Source organism: Hemitrygon akajei, chromosome 29 (assembly GCF_048418815.1).
Source record: "Hemitrygon akajei chromosome 29, sHemAka1.3, whole genome shotgun sequence".
Classification (NCBI taxonomy): Eukaryota; Metazoa; Chordata; class Chondrichthyes; order Myliobatiformes; family Dasyatidae; genus Hemitrygon; species Hemitrygon akajei.
The window spans coordinates 5,682,520-5,702,549 of NC_133152.1; positions in this window are offsets into that span (position 1 = coordinate 5,682,520).

A 20,030-nucleotide genomic window follows, 5' to 3' on the forward strand; every position below is an offset into this window, starting at 1 on the left:
AAAAACTGACTTGCAGTAGCATCACAGGCACATGGCATCAAATACACAAGAAAAATAAACTACATAGAACATACAGAATTTTTACCAGAAAAAGTACAAATAGAATAAACATACACAAAGCATTTTTCACTATTTATTTATTATACTTTTTATTTTTACATGATTGTAATTTTTAATGTCTTGCACTAGACATAAACAATTACTGTAAGTTATTGCGGCAAATTTCACTATGTATGTCAGAGGGATTAAAACCTGATTCAGATTCTGATTCAAAGTCCATTGTGGTGTAAAGTGATCAAAATGATCAAATTGTTGCTATACTCAGTGATTAGGGTTATACGTGTTGGTTCAAGAACTGAATGGTTGAAGGGAAGAAGCTGTTCTTGAACCTGCTGATGTGGGATTTCAGGCTTCTGAACCTCCTACCTGATGGTAGCTGTGGTGGTTGGTCTCCAACAGAGCAGGTATGATAGACTAAAAATGGCAAAGAGATGGATTGTGAAATGAAGTAAAAAAATATTCTTTTAATATAGTGATTTTATATCCACTGAATGCCCCAATTTGTTTTAAAAAGTTCTAATAAAGCACTTTTGAAATGTAATCAGTTTCTGTAATATAAGAAAATGAGACAAATAATTACGTGGAGCAACAAGTTAAATACAGACAATCAGCATTGGTGGTGCTGATTAGCTTGAATATCTCTTGTTCCTCCCTTGATAGACCATAAAGACCACAAGACCGGAGCAGAATTAGGCCATTCAGCCCATCATAGCTGAACCCGGATCCCACTCAACCCCATACACCTGTCTGTTCAGAATCCTGAGAGTGAAGATGGTACTTTATTGTAGTTTATATAAAAATGACATCACAGTATTAATTTGAAATGTTTCAGGATTGAAAATGTAGGGGAAGGTGCCAGAATAAAAAAGTGGCAGGGAGGAGGTAAAGGAGGATAGATGGAAGGTGATAGGTGAAGCCAGCTGGGTGGAAAAGGTCAAGGGCTCGAGAAGAATGAATGTGATAGGTGAGGGGAGTGGACCACTGGAGGAAGAGAAGAATGAGAGGATCCAAGAGGAAGTAACAGGCAGGTGAGAAGAGGTAAAAGACCAGAGCGGGGAATGGGAGGGGAATTTGTTTCCTAGAAGGAGAAGCTGATATTCATGCCATCAGGTTGCAGATTACCTAGATGGAATATAAGGTGATGTTCTTCCTCTCTGAGGGTGTTTAATGTTAGCATTAATTTCAAAGGACTAGAATATGAAAGCAAGAATATAATACTGAGGCTTCATAAGACAATGATCAGATCATATTTGGAGTAATGTGAGCAGCTTTGGGCCCCATATTAAAGAATGGATCTGCTGACATTGAAGAGGGTCTAGAGGAGGTTTACAAGTATGATCCCAGGAATGAAAGGGTTAAGGTGTGAGTTGCATTTGGTGGCTTTGGATCTGTAATCACTGGAGTTTTGAAGAATGATGCGGGAATCTCATTGAGACCTACCAAATATTCAAAGGCCAAATTAAAAAGGACGTGGCAAAGATGTTTCCTATAGAGGGGGAAGTCTAGGACCAGAGGGTACAACCTCAGAATAGAAGGATGTTCCTTTAAACAGAGATGAGGCGGGATTTCTTCAGCCAGAAGGTGGAGAATTGGTGGACTTCATTGCCACAGACGGCTGTGGAGGCCAGGTTATTGTGTACATTATGTGATGGACTGTTCAGGGTTAGGAGGCCTTTAATTTTTGACATGCTCAGCTTTCCAAACAGAGCAGATATGAAATTCTAGAGATCAAAGAAGTAAAGTAAACTTACAACCAATAGGCTTATCATAAACAGGAGCCGGTCTTCAGTTCTTATTTTAAATGGCAATCAGTAATCAGTTTGAAGTTAAAAGGACAACTGAACTGTCTGTAGCATAGACTTGCTGGTCCACAGCACCTGGAAAAACTGCTCAAAAGACACAGAAGGCAAGAGAGACAGTGGGATTATGTTAATTGGCTTGTATCGAATCAGACAATGCTGGCTCAATTATTTATTTCAAGGAAGCATGCAGTCCAGGTTGATGTTATCATTTAGCATATCAAATATTTGATCTGTTAAAAGTTCGAAGATTTGTGTACTCAAAGAGTCAGCTTCACAGAATTAATTGTGGCTACCTGTGAACTCATCAACAGACGCATTTAGACCATTTGTGTAAAAAGGTATTTAAAAGAATATGACAGGTTTGATAAGTCACCCAAGTGAAAAAAATAGTGTAAGCGTAGAGAGTTTTTTAGGAATTCTCCTGGAACATCAAGAAGAATGACAAAAAGATTGGGTGAATTAGATTAAAAACACAAAATGCTGACAGAACTCAGCAGGCCAGACAGCATCTATGGGAGGAGGTAGTGACGACGTTTTGGGCCGAAACCCTGGGTTTTGTTTTTATTTATTTCCAGCATCTGCAGATTCACTTGTGTTGGGTGAATTAGAATCTGCCTTTGATTTCTACAATGGATGATTCATTCATCTTCAACTTTTAGGTATGTCTTTTTAGCTTATAGGAATTGTACCTGTGTTTTGAAAATCCTTTAACTTTTAGAAATTATTTGTAATTTGGTAATCTTTTATAAGATAAAGATCTTCTGAGTTTTAAACATGCTTTAAGAATTTTGTCAGGATTTAAACATGTATCACTAAAAACAAATAAACTGTGTTTACATGAGGAAATCTGCAGATGCTGGAAATTCAAACAACAACACACACAAAATGCTGGTGGAACACAGCAGGCCAGGCAGCATCTATAGGGAGAAGCGCTGTCGACGTTTCGGGCCGAGACCCTGCGTCAGGACTAACCAAAAGGAAAGATAGTAAGAGATTTGAAAGTAGTGGGGGGAGGGAGAAATGCGAAATGATAGGAGAAGACCGGAGGGGGTGGGATGAAGCTAAGAGCTGGAAAGGTGATTGGCGAAAGGGATACAAAGTTGGAGAAGGGAAAGGATCATGGGATGGGAGGCCTTGGGAGAAAGAAAGGAGGGGGGGGGGGGAAGCACCAAAGGGAGATGGAGAACAAGCAAACAACTAAATATGTCAGGGATGGGGTAAGAAGGGGAGGAGGGGCATTAACGGAAGTTAGAGAAGTCAATGTTCATGCCATCAGGTTGGAGGCTACCCAGCTGGTATATAAGGTGTTGTTCCTCCAACCTGAGTGTGGCTTCATCTTGACAGTAGAGGAAGCCATGGATAGACATATCAGAATGGGAATGGGACGTGGAATTAAAATGTGTGGCCACTGGGAGATCCTGCTTTTTCTGGCGGACCGAGTGAAGGTGTTCAGCGAAACGGTCTCCCAGTCTGCGTCAGGTCTCACCAATATATAAAAGGCCACACCGGGAGCATCGGACGCAGTATACCACACCAGCCGACTCACAGGAGAAATGTCGCCTCACCTGGAAGGACTGTCTGGGGCCCTGAATGGTGGTGAGGGAGGAAGTGTAAGGGCAGGTGTAGCACTTGTTTCGCTTGCAAGGATAAGTGCCAGGAGGGAGATCGGTGGGAAGGGATGGGGGGGACGAGTGGACAAGGGAGTCACGTAGGGAGCAATCCCTGTGAAAAGCAGAAAGAGGGGGGAGGGAAAGATGTGCTGGGTAGTGGGGGAGGTGGCGGAAGTTACGGAGAATTATACCTTGGACCTGGAGGCTGGTGGGGTGGTAGGTAAGGACAAGGGGAACCCTATCCCGAGTGGGGTGGCGGGTGGATGGAGTGAGGGCAGATGTGCGGGAAATGGGAGAGATGCGTTTGAGAGCAGAGTTGATGGTGAAAGAAGGGAAGCCCCTTTGTTTAAAAAAGGAAGACATCTCCTTCGTCCTGGAATGAAAAGCCTCATCCTGAGAGCAGATGCGGCAGAGACGGAGGAATTGTGAGAAGAGGATAGCATTTTTGCAAGAGACAGGGTGGGAAGAGGAATAGGCCAGGTAGCTGTGAGAATCTGTAGGCTTATAGCAGATATCAGTAGATAGGCCGTCTCCAGAGATGGAGACAGAAAGATCAAGAAAGGGGAGGGAGGTGTCGGAAATGGACCAGGTAAATTTGAGGGCAGGGTGAAAGTTGGAGGCAAAGTTAATGAAGTCAACGAGCTCAGCATGCGTGCAGGAGGCAGCGCCAATGCAGTCGTCGATGTAGCGAAGGAAAAGAGGGGGATGGATACCCGTATGGACTTGGAACATGGATTGTTCCACAAAGACAACAAAAAGGCAGGCATAACTGGGACCCATACGGGTGCCCATGGCTACACCCTTGGTTTGGAGGAAGTGGGAGGAGCCAAAGGAGAAATTATTGAGAGTAAGAACTAATTCCGCTAGACGGAGGAGAGTGGTGGTAGAGGGGAATTGGTTAGGTCTGGAATCCAAAAAAAAGCGAAGAGCTTCAAGACCATCTCCCTGGGAGATGGAGGTATATAGGGACTGGACGTCCATGGTGAAAATAAGACGGTGGGGTCCAGAGAACTTAAAATCATTGAAAAAATTCAAAGCATGAGAAGTGTCACGAACATAGGAGGGAAGAGATTGAACAAGGGGGGATAAGACAGTGTCAAGGTATGCAGAAATGAGTTCAGTGGGGCAGGAGCAAGCTGAGACAATAGGTCTACCTGGACAGGCAGGTTTGTGGATCTTGGGTAGGAGGTAGAAACGGGAAGTGTGGGGTGTGGGAACTATGAAGTTGGTGGCAGTGGTTGGGAGATCCCCAGAGCTGATAAGGTTGGTGATGGTATAGGAGACAATGGCCTGGTGCTCCTTAGTGGGGTCATGATAAGAGGAGGTATCAGAGAGTTGTTGCTGTGCCTCAGCCAGGTAGAGGTCAGTATGCCAGACAAAAACAGCTCCCCCCTTATCAGCAGGTTTTATAATGAGGTTGGGATTGGTGCGGAGGGAGCGGAGAGCAGAACGTTCGGAAGGAGTGAGGTTGGAATTGGAACAGGGTGTGGTGAAGTCAAGACGGTTGATGTCCCATCGGCAATTAGCAATAAAGAGATCCAGAGCAGGCAGAAGACCAGAGCGGGGTGTCCATGAAGAGGAGGAGGGTTGAAGACGGGAGAAGGGGTCATCGGTGGGGGTAGGAGAGTCCTTGTCAAAGAAGTAAGCTCGGAGACGGAGCCGGCGGAAGAAGAGTTCAGCGTCATGGCGTACGCGGAACTCGCTGAGGTGTGGGCGAAGGGGGACAAAGCTGAGGCCCTTACTGAGGACAGAGCGCTCTGCCTCAGAGAGTTGAAGGTCGGAGGGAATGGTAAAGACCCGGCACGGATAAGAGATGGGATCAGAGGGGGGAGGGAGGCTGGTAGTGTCAGTGGAGAGGGAAGGGTTGGGGTGAGAGGAAGATGGAGCCTCTGAGGGCCCAGGAGCTGACGATGGGATCTGAGGGAGAGGGGATTGCAGAGTGGTGGTGGGGGAAGGGGAGACGGGAGTCACAATCGCAGCATGTGAAGACCCGGCCTGGAGTTCAAGGCTGGAGTCGCAGTTGGTGGTTGCACAATCGCTTTGAAGCTGTCCATGGTTGTTGGAACCTGCATTGATGGAGCTGGAGTCCAGATTTTCAATATGCCCTGGGTTGCTGGGGCAGCCAAGATCGACGGCCGGGGCAAATCCATGGCCGTTGGAACACGCGGTGATGGCGCTGGAGTCCGGGTTTTTAAGCTGTGTTTAAACTATTTTGTTAGCTGGACGTATCTCATCCTTAATAGGGAGGGGAGACCAACCATTGACGTAATGGGTATTGGCAGCTAACCATGTCAAGGAGGATAAACTGGGAAATTAAGTAGTATTTGAAGATTGTGTAGTTACAGTATAACCTCCCTTTAGTGAGGGTCCCCTTAGCTGTTTATGTCAGATAAGGCTTAAGATCTTTGAGTTCAGAACTTTGCGGTCAGCAAAGCCCGTATCATCACAATTTAAAGCAGGTTCTTGATTAGTAAAAGCATCACAGTTTGCAGACAGAAGGCAGGAGAACAGAGTTGAGAGGTAAAATAAATAAGCCATGATCAAATGGCAGAGCAGACTTGATGGACTGAATGGCTTAATAATGTTCTAATGCCTTATCGTCTAATGGTCTTATGAGAGTGGACACAGATAATAATTCACAAATTCTTTCACTTGACTTGAAGGATTTTCTGGTAAATTTATTAGTGCTTTCTATACTGTTCTGTGCATAGACCAAGTCTCAGAAATATATGGGAGGATGGGATCAGTATTTACTGACCTTTGAGCTCAGTCTAAGGTCTTGATCATCAAATGTTTTTTTTGTTAAGGTGGACAAGCTCTGTTCCAAGACATGGACAACGGTGGTGTAATTTATCTTCATTGTCAAGTGGCCCCCAAAGTATTGTCCTTTTATCCAATTTTGTTGTGGGACTTCATTGAGGGGAGGTGTATCTCAGATGGCAGGAACTCTTCTTCCTCAAAGGGAAGTAGAAGCAGGGTCATTGAGTAATTGTGTTGGTTAAGGGTGGCAGAGAGTCTAGACCAAAGAGTCAAGACCAAAGAGTCAAGGGGGATCACTTTGACAGAATACAGGGTTGAAGAATTGTTCAAAAAATCTTCTCCAGTAGTTTACATAAGAGTGTTTAGATTTTTAACAAGATCTTACATAGGAGGTTGGCCGAAATGTTTTGAACAGGTGGAATTTGGGCTAATAGACTAATGTTAATGCAGAATTGGCTATCGGACCAAAAACAAGGAGTGAAAATCAACTGATTCTTCTTGAATTTGAGCTGTTACTTGCAGAATACCACAGATCAATGGTTGGCTTCCAGACAGTATGAATATTCGGGATATCTTAACCCTGGAAGACTGTGAAAGCTCAGTCAAACTAATAAATAAGCTTCAAGACCTTGGCCTTAACCTCCTTAGCCCCTTGCTCTACTCCCTTTACTCTTATGACCTTGTGGCTGAGCACAACTCTAATGCCATATTCAACTTTAATAACAACATCACTGTTGTGGGACGACGCAAAGTTCATGAGGAGTATAGGAGGGAGCTGGAAAATCTGGCTGGGTGTTACCACAACAGCAACCTCTTACTCAGGATCAGCAAGTCCAAGGAGCTGATTATTGACTTGAGGAGGAGAAAACTGGAGGTCCATGAGCCAGTCCTCATTGGCAGGTCAGAGATGGAGTGGGACAGTAACTTTAAATTCCTCAATGTTATCATTTTGGAGAACCTTTCCAGGGCCCAGAACATAAACACAACCAACAAGAAAGCATGGCAATGTCTCTACTTCCCCAGGAGTTTGTGAAGATTCAGAATGTTCATTTAAAACTTAGAAAAACTTTGATAATCTGTGGTGGAGAGTATATTGACTGGCTGCATCACAGCCTTGTATGGAAAGCCCAAAGCCCTTGAATGGAAAATCCTGTAAAAACGTAGTGAATATGGCCCAGTCCATCACGGGTAAATCCCTCCCCACCGTTGAGCACATCTACATGGAGTGTATCACAGGAAAGCAGCATCCGTCATCAGAGACTCCCACCACCCAGGTCATGCAAACAAGCTGGAAGAACTCAGCAGGTCGGGCAGCATCCATTGAAATGAGCAGTCAACGTTTCAGGCTGAGACCCTTCATCGGGACTGAAGAAGGAGGGGGTAAGGACCCTATAAAGAAGGTGGGGGGGGAAGGTGGAAAACCAATTAGAGGAAAGATCAAGGGGTGGGGGAGGGGAAGCAGGGAGGAGATAGGCAGGAGGGATGAAGAAGGAAGCTAAGGGGAAAGCACTATGGGTATTAGAAAGTGGCAGAATCATGAGAGAGGTGATAGGCAGCTAGAAGAGGAGACAGAGTGAAAGTGGGATGGGGGAAGGGAGAGGGAGGGAATTACCGGAAGTTGGAGAATTCGATGCTCATACCAAGAGGCTGGAGATTACCCAGACGGTATATGAGGCGTTGCTCCTCCAACCTGAGTTTGGCCTCATCATGGCAGTAGAGGAGGCCATGTATGGACATATCCGAATGGAAATGTGAAGCAGAGTTGAAGTGGGTGGCAACCGGGAGATCCTGTCTGTTGTTGCGGATGGAGCAGAGGTGGTGCTCGATGAAGCGGTCCCCCAATCTGCGTCGTCTCGCCGATGTAGAGGAGGCCGCACCAGGAGCACCGGATGCAATAGGTTACCCCAACAGACTCACAAGTGAAGTTTTGCCTCACCTGGAAGGACTGTTTGGGGCCCTGAATGGTGGTAAGAGAGGAGGTGTAGGGACAGGTGTAGCAATTAACGCTTGCAGGGATAAGTGCGAGGTGGGAGATCTGTGGGGAGGGATGTGTGGACCAGGCAGTTGCGGAGGGAACGATCCCTGCGAAAAGAGGGGTACCCCTGAGAGAGGGGTAGAGTGGGAAAGATGTCCTTAGTGGTGGGGTCCTGTTGAAAGCGGAGGAAGTTGTGGAGGATAATATGCTGGATCCGGAGGCTGGTGGGGTGGTAGGTGAGGACAAGGGGAACATGGTCCCTGTTGTGGTGACGGGAGGATGGGGTGAGGGCCGAAGTGCGGGAAATGGAGGTGAAACGTTGACTGCTCATTTCAACAGATGTTGCCTGACCTGCTGAGTTCATCCAGCTTGTTTGTACGTGTTGATTTGACCACAGCATCTGCAGTGTACTTTGTGTTTACCCAGGTCATGCTCCCTTCTCACTGCTGCCATCAGGAAGAAGACACAGGAGCCTCAGGACTCACAATGCCAGATTCAAGAAGAATTAATACCCCTCAACCACCAAGCTCTTGAACCAAAGGGGATAACTTCACTCAACTTCACTTGCCCCATCATTGAAATTTTCTGACAACCTACGGACTCACTTTCAAGGACTCTTAATCTCATGTTTTCGGTATTTGTTGCTTATTTATTTATTTATTTATTTATTTTTCTTTTTGTATTTGCACAGTGATTGAATGCCCAAGATGGTGCCGTCTTTCTTGGATTCTATTATGGAGTTATTGAGTATGCCCTCAAGAAAGTGAATCTCAGCATTGTATATAGATATATATAGTTAATATGATTGGCATCTGCCTGTCTCGAAGGACAATGGGTGATGATAATCATCATCACAGCCTGGGCAGAAGGCGTGGAGATCCTGAGACGCCCAGTCATCAAGATCCCCCTTTCAACCTCACCAGTGTAGTCCAAAGGAAAGTTTATAAAGCAATATGTCTGATACCAGCTTGGCTGCAGGAGCTGCCAGAAGGATGTTCAATGACATCCAACCACCTTGGAGGCTCCACTCCAGATTTGCTGTCTGGATTTACTCCCAAAGCCTTCATCTCTCCCAAGGTTGACCACAGGCAGTGGGACTATTTCCCATAGCTGGGGATCTGGATCACGAGCTCCAGGGTGTGTCCACACACTGATGGGCCTGAGTGCTATGTGTGCACGGGCCAGACCTCCTCCCCCTCCTCTGTAGTTCAGCCTGAGTTCGACAGTTTCTGTGTGTCGCCAGCGAGGAGGCACTACATGAGGCCTGCTGTTGGAAAGGCTGTATACTGAGAATCGAGAGAAAGATCTGCAGATGCTGAAAATCACACAAAATGGTGAAGGAGCACAGAGGGCCAGACAGCATCCACGGAAATGAGTAAACAGTCAATGTCTTCATTGGGACTGGACAAAGAGAGGAGATGGTGAGGGGAGGGGAAGAAGAAGTACAAGATAGTAGGTGATAGGTGAAACCAGGAGGAGGGGGATGAAGTAAAGAGCTGGGAAGTCGATGGGTGAAAGAGATAATGGGCTGGAAAAGCAGTAATCTGATAAGAGAGGACAGAAGGTCATGGAAGAAAGGGAAGGGGAGTAGCAGCAGAGAGAGGTGATGAGCAGGTAAAGAGGTAAGGTGAGAGAAGGAATTGGAAATGTGGAATGGCGAAGGAGAAGGTGGGGGGGGTGGGGCTATTACCAGAAATTCAAGAAATAAATTTTCATGCCATCAGGTTGGAGGCTACCCAGACGGAATATAAAGTGTTGCTCCTCCAATGTGAGTGAGGCCTCATTGCGACAGTAGAGCGGCTCATGGACTGACATGTCAGAATGGGAATGGGAAGTAGATGGCCACCAAGATATCCCACTTTTCTGTTGGACGGAGTGCAGGTGCTCAGTGAAGTGGTCTCCCAATCTACGTAGGGGCCCTGAGTGGTAGTGAGGGAGGTATTGGGATAGATGTGGCATTTGTTCCACTTGTCTCTTACCAGTCAGGGCTGAGCATGTCAATACAGGGCCTCCTCAACTTCTGCGATGAGGTCACACTCAGGTTGGAAGAGCAACACCTTAATTTCCGTCTGGGTAGCCTCCAACCTGATGACATGAATACTGATTTCTCAGACTTCTGGTAGTTGCCCCCCACTTCTCTTTCACCATTCCCCATTCCCATTGCCCTCTCTCACCGTAACTCCTTAACTGCTGATCACCTTCCTCTGGTGCTCCTCCCCCTTCCCTTTTTTCCACGGCCTTCTGTCTTCTCCTATCAGATCCCCCCTTCTCCAGCCCATTATATCTTTGACGCATCAACTTCCCAGTTCTTTACTTCACTCCTCCCTGGTGTACTCCCCGCACCACCACCCCCCCCCCCCCCCCACACCAGGCTTGTATGTAAAGCTGGCTCAATAGTGAACTCTGCTAACAGTCATGTGACTCAGTGGTAAGAAAGCCACCTTTCTTAAATGATACAAGTCTCGAGTTGGTATGATTTGGGTTCAACCAAGCAGGAAGGTTGGGACGTTTTGACTAACGGAATCCCGATTTGAGTGAATGCTGTGTAAATACTGCCCATACATGATTATCAGTCAGCACAAAATAACAGACTGTCCTCCACACATTATTATCAAGAAAGTGTATTTGCTAATTTCAGCTTTATTGAACGGTTATAAAGAGAAAGAAAAGAAAAAAGACTAAAAGAGCCCTTTACAATTAAACCAGTCTGAACATGCACAAGCAGTTGGAGCTTGTATTGTCCATAAGCTGAATATGACCGTTACTCATGGCGCTGAATTCTCATCACCAATCACTAGTAGAACATCCCATCTTGGACTCCTTCATCTCATAAAGCACTCCTTGCAATTGCATCTTCCCTTCGGATCGAGTCCTAAGGCTATCTCTCCCGATCTTCTCCTCTCTGCATCTCCTGCCAAAAAGACCATACAACACCACCAGTGTCCATCACAAATCCCTTTCCACCCAGCTCTCTCTAGAATCTTCTCCCAATTCCAACATCCTGATTGGCTGATACAACATTCCTATGTTGAATATCATAGCTCTTTATCTTTAGCTAAAACCAAAACATTCTACCTGTAGGACAAACTGCTTTTACAGAAGCTACTAAATGAAAAATCACACAGCATTAGCAGTAGAAATCTTAACCAGGGCATTACACGGGTTTCACCTGTCATCTACTATCTTGTTGTTCTTCCTCCGCTCCCCTCACCTTCTTACTCTGACTTCTCATCTCTTTTTTCCAGTCCTGATGAAGGTCTCAGACTGAAATGTTGACTTTTTTCTTCTCCTTAGAAGCTGCTGGTCTGTTGAGTTCCTGCAGCATCTTGTATGTGTCACTAGCTCCTCTTCCTTGTCCACATTGAGGCTCAGGTTGTTCTCACACCATTTGTCAATGCTCTCTGCCTCCTCTCTATGCGCTGACTCATCATTGATACTGATGAGGCCAAACACTGTTGTATCATTAACAAACTTGAGGGTACGGTTTGAGCTGGATCTGGCAGTGCAGTCGTGAGTCAGCAGCATCAACAGCAGTGGCTGAACACACATCTCTAGGGGACACCAGTGCTCATCGTGATGGAGCTTGAGATGTGGCTGCCAGCTCAGACCGACTAGGTTTTTCCATCAAGAAGCCCAAGATCCAGTTACAGAGAAGGATGTTGAGTCCCAGCGAGGGCAGTTGGCCCACCAGCATCTGAGGAATGCCCAGCTGAAGTCAATGAACGTCCTCACGTAGGAGCTATCATTTTCTAGGTGGGACTGGACGGCATGCAGGATTGAAGCTATGGCATCATCAGTGGACTGAGTTGTGAAGCAGAAAGGGCCCAGTGTAGCTAGAAGGTGGGACTGCTAGCTACGAGCTGCTCAAAGCTCTTTATGATTGTTGAGGTCATTGCCACCGGGCGGTAATCGTTTAAGCCAGTTACCATCACTCTCTTGGGCACTGGAATGACAGTGGCTGCCCTGAAGTATGCAAGGACAGTGAACTGTTGCAAAGGCATATTAAAATCAATAGGGAAAAAATGTAATACTGAAAAGGGAAGAACAAAATCTGCAGTGTAAACATTTATTTAGTTTGCTGTGCCAAACTATCCCTGAAGGAATGCTGACACATGTAGGCAGTTTCAGTCTGTCTCAGTGCAGGAGTTGAGGCATTCCACTGTATTGACAATTTAGTGCTAGCAAAGACTAATTGTATGATTTCATCTCTATTAGATTCTCATTTCAGGGCCAGCAGGGCAACCTGCACAGCTGCTGCTCTGCCGTCTGCTGGGAGGTGAACAAGACATGTGCTGCCGTGCGGTTAACCCCTGACAATCTTTGCCGTTGTGAACATTGAAATGATGGAGCCTTGTAAAACAGAGGCAGGGGAAGCCCCGTGCTCCATTGAAACTCAGTGGGATCAACAACAAAGTGAGGTGTTAAACCTAGCCCAAAGCATGAGATGCTGACTCAAGATGTTTTACCTCCTGGTCCTAGCATTGGAAGGAGACAAAAGATCGGAAACGATAGTATAGTAACGTCCTCTGAGCACACACTGGGTGTCTCTATCTCCACTATGTTCGGGGTTCACACATCTGCTGTGCTAGAGGAAAGCTTTCATCTCTTGGAGGGACCAACACAAGAAACACCAATCTGCTGGTGTACGCTTCTTTGAGGAAATGACTGAGGCTAAGCTTGTATCATTCGTTGTCCTCCACCGGAAACACAGAGAAAGGTTTCTGAAGCTCAGCACACAGGAGACAATCTGCAGATGCTGGAAATCTGAGCAGCACACTCAAAATGCTAGAGGAACAGACGACGTCTATGGAAAAGAGTACAGTCGATGTTTTGGACATTTTCTGTGTGTAGCACATAGAACAGTACAGGACAGGGCCAGTCTCTTCAGTCCACAATGTCTGTGCCAATCATGAAGTCAAATTAAACTAATCCCAAACAACACATGCACAAAATGCTGAGGGAACTCAGCATCGATGATCTCTGTTAAACTAATCCCAACCACCTGCATATGGTCTATATCCCATCAACCCCTCCCTCCGCACCCATTCTCTGCCCGTTCATGTATCTCTTAAGCTCTGCTCTCGTATCTCTTCCACAATGCCCCCCACCCCCCACCGTCCCACTGGCACAGTGTTCCAGGCATCCACTACTCTTTACTTCAAAGAAATTGCCTTGTAAACTTCCTTTGAAATTTCCCCCACTCACCTTAAACTTCTGCCCTCAAGCATTTTGCAAGTCCTGCAAGCGGCCGGCTTCCCGTGGAAGGATGCTTAGGTGTATTTTTACCAGAATGCATACACAGGATTCTGTATATACATAAATATTGTTTGCTGAATCAAAGGTGGTGAGGAATCGGCATATAGAAGGGCAATTGAAAATCTGATTGGATGGTGCCCCAACAACAAATGCTTACTCAACATCAGTGAAACCAAAGAGCTGATTATCGACTACAGAAGAAAGAAGCCAGAGCTCCATGAGCTGGTCCTTATTGAGGGAATGGACGTAGAGAAGGAAGGCAGCTTTAAATTCCTTGATGATTACACATCAGAGGATCTGTCTTGAGACACGTTGTAAATGTCATCACAAAGAAAGACACGATAGTGCCTGTACTTTCCTTAAAGTTTGTGTAGATTCAGCATGTCACCAAAAGCCTTATCTATAAATGTACAGTGGAGAGAATCCTAACTGGTTGCATCACAGTTTGGTTTGGAAATACCAATGCCCAGGAATAGAAAAGGCTACCGGAAGTGGTGGACACAGCCCATTCCATCACAAGCAATGACTTCCCCGCCACTGGGTGCATTTACATGGAGCACTGCCACAAGAAAGGAGCATCCATCATCAAATACCCCTACCATCCAGTCCATGCCCTCTTCTCACTACTACCATCAGGCAGGAGGTACAGAACCCCTAGATCCTACACAACCGGGTTTGGGAAGTTATTACTCAACAGTTATCAGGCTCTTGACTGGCATGGATAACTGAACTCATTCTACAACTGACAGACTCACTTTCAAGGACTCTTCACAACTCATGTTCTCAGTATCATTTTTATTTGCAAATTTTGTCTTCTTAACACATTAGTCGTTTGTCAATCTTTGTCTTTTAGAATTAAAACTTTTAAAAAAGTTACTACTAATTTTTTCCCCGAAATTCTATAGTATTTCTTTTCCAGTGACTGCAAGAAAATAAATTTCAAGGAAGTATATTGTAACATAATGTACTTCGATAATTAATTTTCTTTGAACCTGTACTTTGATGAGCTACAGGTGATATTTTGCCTGAACTTCCATTAAACTAAAATCTTACATGCCTAAAGGATTCTTAAATAACTTTAACAGTAAATGCCTATTCAAATGGCCTTCAAATAATTGCATTTTAAGAGAGTTGTAAGAGTATAAAAATATAAGCTCACAGGAATCGCCATCTACTCACCCAACGTGACAACAGGGTCTTCATGACCAGGGCAACACACCTGTAGTTCTCTACAGCTGCAGTCCTCCAGAAGGATCTTCCACCTGGTGGACAGATGGTGCTGAGAACTCAGAACTGATTAGGAAGCCAAAGACTCCAAGAATCACAGATGGACCAGAGCTTCAGTAACAATCATGTTCCTCCATCCACCCCACATAAGGAACTTCTATCCAAAAGTGATATTCATGGCAAACAACAATGTGGAGGCATCAGCCCCCACAGGACAACTCTCAACACATAAAATATTTTCTTTTTAACCTCTGCAAGCTCTCATATGTTGCTGTCAGTGAGCCAAGTGTCACATATACAGCCTCCAGCCAAACATCTTAATGGCATGTGAACAATACTCAACTAACTACAGTGGCTGATACCATAACATACCATAATTTGCACCACATGGTACTCATAATTCTGAAAAGGTTTATATAGATCAAATATGCTGCAATCCTTCTCTTAAAAACTAAGGAATCCTATAACAGTAATTATATAATTTATGTAATTGCTCATGTGCTTTCTTACATTGTAAGGGGAAGTGTAGAATGAGCTACCAGTGAAAGTGATGGAGGCAAGTTCAATTCAGATTGAGATTTAGATTTATTTATTACATAACCTCGAAACCTACAGTGAAATGTCTCATTTGTGCTTACAACCAGCACACGCAAGGATGTGCTGGGGCAGCCCACAAGTGCGCTAACGTAGCAAGCCCATAATTTTCAGCAGAACAACATGGAGCACAGCAAAGCATAACATACCAAGCAACAACAGCATAACAAGACCCTTTCCTCCTTCCCTCCCTTCCTCCCACACATGCACATACAGAATCCTCTCATCCCAGGACAGGCTGACATCAGTCTCCGGCCTCCAGTCAGCTCAGAGACTGGCAGACACTGGACCCTCATTGAACTTTCAGAGGTTCGCAGACTTGGAGACTCTGGCCATCGGGCCTTGACTGGACTTTCAATTGACCTTTAGCCTTCAATCTGGACCTTTGAATAGCCTTTGACTTAGATCCATACTTTCAATCGATCTTTGGGCTTCAATCTGAGTCCTGCAGATAATGACGCATGAGAAGCCTGAATGGGGACCAGAACTCCAGCCCTCAAACATTGGATTCACAGATGACATTAACCCCATAAACTGGGCCTCAAACTCCAGTCGGCCCATGCTGCTGGTCTTCGAATGCAGAGCAATGACTTAGACATAGACTTCAACGCCAGCCCAATCCCATTGCAACAGTCAAGAGAAGGTTTGATGCATAGTGCTTGAATGAAAGGGTTATGGAGAATTATACTGTGGGTGCAGGTAGATGGGACTAGGCTGAGTACTATACTGGCACAAACTAGATGGGCTGAAAAGCCTCTTTCTGTACTGTAGTACTTTATGACTCAATAACTCTATATTTCATTAATTAATACTCTGCATATTTTCTAATATTTTAGAATAAATAATTATTTAAAAGCATATGCATACCCAGTCAATAAGTTTCAGAAGTTCAAAGTTCAAAGTAAAGTTATGATCAAAATACATATATGTCACTTGGTGTTGGGTTGGTGATATGTCTCTATCAAAGGAGGTGTAAGGCGCACCTTCCCTCTGTAAGCCTGGGCAAGGTGTATCACCTGCTTAGCACCCCCCCAACCCCCTCCCGATCAGGGTTTCTTGAAGCCATGAGAGCAAGTGAGGGGTCCATAACACATTCTGCTTATGCAACCTCCAACGTTAGGCATACAAACTCTGAAGAGTATTGATAATGGATGGGGCCAAGACACTTCCCAGAAGAAAGCAATAGCAAGCCACTTCAGTAGAAAAATTTGCCAAGAACAATCATGGTCGTGGGACCATGATCATTGGCATCATACGACAAGACACATAATGATAATGATGATATATGTTACAAAGTACAACCCTGAGATTAACTTCCTTGTGGGAATACTCAATAAATCCAATAACCATATAGAATCAATGACAGACCCCACCATCTGGACATATAATCAATGTTCAAAAGACAATGAACCGTACAAATACAAGATGAATGAGAAAAAAAATTACAAAATAAATAAACAATAAATATTGAGAACATGAGATCAAGAGTCCTTGAAAGTGAGTCCATAGGCTGTGGGAACATTTCGTGATGGGGCAAGTGAAGTTGAGTGAATTTATCCCCTTTGGTTCAAGAGCTGATGGTTGAGGGGTAATAACTGTTCCTGAACCTGGTGTTGTGAGCCCTGAGACTCCTGTACCTTCTTCCTGTTGGCAGCAGTGAGAAGAGAGTATGAATTAGATGGTGGAGGTCCCTGATGAAGGATACTGCTTTCCTGCGACAACGATCCATGTGGATGTGCTCAGTGGTGGTGAGGGTTGACTGACCCATATCCACTACATTTTGTAGGATTTTCCTTTCAAGGACATTGGCGTTTCTGTACCAGGTCAGTCAATATACTCTCCACCATACATACATCTATAGAAGTTTGCCAAGTTTTAGATGACATGCTGAGCCTTCACAAGCTTCGAAAAAAGTGCTTTCTTTGTAATTGTTATTATGTGCCTGACTCAGGACAGATCCTTCGAAATGAGAAAACTGATAATTTAAAGTTGGTGACACTCTCCATCTCTGATCCTCTGATGAGCACTGGCTTACGGACCTCTGGTTTCCTCCTCCTGATGTTAGTTATCAGCTCCATGGTTTACTGACAGTTGTGGCACCATTCAACCAGATTTTTAGTCTCCTTCCTATATGCCGATTCATCATCACCTTTGATTCAGCCTACGACAGTGGTGTTGTCAGTAAACTTGAATATGGCATTGGAGCTATGCTCTGCAGTACAATCATAGGTGTAAAGCGAGTAGAGCAGGGTGCTAAGCACACAACCCAATAGTGCACCTGTGCTGATGGAGATTGTGGAGGAGATGTCGTTGCCAATATGAACTGAATGCGATCTGCAAGTGAAAATTTTTGAGGATCCAAGTGCACAAGGAGTTATTAAGGCCAAGGACTTGAAGCTTATTTATTCATTTTGAATAGATGATAGTTGCTTCTCTGGCAGGAGTTGATATATTTCACCAGCAACCTCTCAAAACATAGTGGATGTAGGTGCTACTGGACGATAGACATTGAGGCAGATTTCCATGTTCTTCTTAGACATCAGTATAATTGAAGCCTGTTTTACCAGGTGGGTATCTCAGAATGCTGAAACCGAACGATAACGATTTCAATGAACATGCCAGCCAGTTGATCAGCACAGGTCCTTAATACTTGGCCAGGAGCCCCAGCTGGGCCAGATGCTTTCTGTGGGTTCATACTCCTGAAGAATGCTTACACATCAGCCTCAGAGTCTGAAATAACAGGATCACTGGGGGCTATGGGAGTTTGTGATGGTTCATCCGTGTTTTGATGGTCAAAGTGAGCATAGAAGTCATTGAGATAATCTGGAAGTGAAGGCCTGTCACTTGATTCCACTTTATAAAATGTGATAGTATTCAAGCTCTGTCACAACTTGTCACAAATGTCAGCTGCCACAACTGATAGCTATAAACCTAGTTAAATATAAATCAACCATTGGTTAAAAGGACACGGTAATTTTATCAAATGCTTAGAAAGGTGGTAGAATGTGCAGTTGATTGGAATGTGGGGAAGATAAAGTAGATTAGGATAAGATTAGAGTGTAAAATGAGTGCTTGATAGTTTTTGTGGATTTATTGCCTCTTTCTCTTGTTTTTCACCATATCACTAACTCTATAGCAATTACACTGCAGTAACAAACAGACAATATGCTGATAATGCCAATGAAATAATTTTCCAATAAACTTCACAAATGATATATCTCACATTCTGTGCCAAAGTACAATTTTAATATACTATATATAACCATGAGATACATTGTAAATCCCACATTTATAATAGACCAATACAACTATTGATCAGTATACTTTGACAAATATTCAAATTAATTACAAATTCAAAAAGAACAGTTTCCAAATTGCTTTATTACTTCCCATCTTCTTGCCTTCACACAAAATGTTTCATCCCCCAACCAACTCTGTGGATTTCTCAGACCTCTCCTTTATTCTGCTGACTCTTTTGAAGCAGGGAAGTTATTCTCTTCAATGGTATCCCTTTGGGTGGTTAGCAGTGCTCATAATTCCATCATTATGCCCCTCAGTCTCACTGGCAGCTGAGCCACTGAGCCAATTTCAATGCAGCTAGAACTGGAGTGGCATCATTCCAGAACATCAGTATTGCAAACACAATCCTCCTCAAGGTGTTAGCTGATCTGATCCTTGTTCAGTTAACACTTAACTGTAGAAATCTTGCAGACACAGTATCCTTTTCCTAACAGACACAGTCCTCCCCAACCCCCATTGTCCAACCTGTGGCAAGCTTCGCACCTTGTGGCTTCTAGCAAAGGTACAATTCTTATCCTAACACTTCTGTGAGCTAAAGAGCTGTGGACACTCGTATTACTGAGGAGGACCAAGATTACTGACTCTGCTGCTTCCCAGACTCACACAGCCCATTGACGACTGTTTATCATGCCAACATTTCCCAGCCTGATTTCCATTCCTGGCCGTCTTAGTCTAGTGCTCAGCAACATCTCCTCTCCACTGTGTGATAACATCGGCAGATGCCGCCATGGTGAAATCCTTCATTACATCACTGCCACCGGACCGCTGATTGCTGTCATCTGTGCAGTGAACACATGCACACCTCTTGCTGGTTAGCACTCAGTCAACACTGCAAACGTTCTAATAATTCATTTCACATTCATTAGTACTCCCTGCTTCACACTGGGAGGTTCACATTTGCACAGACCACTGTGCAATCCCGCTGCCGCCTAAAGCTATGCAGTTTAGGACCTTCTTTGCATTGACCCAAGTTCTGGCTTTGTTCCTTTTGAGATAGCCTTGTCTACATCTTAGGCCTAAACCACGTGTTCCAGATGAGCTCTCCTGAAACTCGATCTGTAATAAACTTTCGCCAGCCACATCACAAGACACCTTACCTTTTCTCCAATGATAAGGATATAATTATAAAGAAAGCACTCCAGCATCTTTATTATGAGGATAAGGAGGTTCAGCTTGTCACTGAATACTCCAACAAAGCTCTACAGATTTATTGTTAAAACCATCCTGATTGATTGCACCCTGGTCTGATATGGCAATTTGAATGTGCAGGAAGGTATGAAGCTGCAGAGAGCAGTGGACTCTGCCCAATACATCACAGGTACATCTCTCCCAACCATTGGTACTACCTACAGGAGATACTGACTCAAACTATCACCAAAGATCTCCGCCATCTAAGCCATGCCATCAGACAGGGGGTACAGAATACAGTCAAGATGGTGCCAAGCT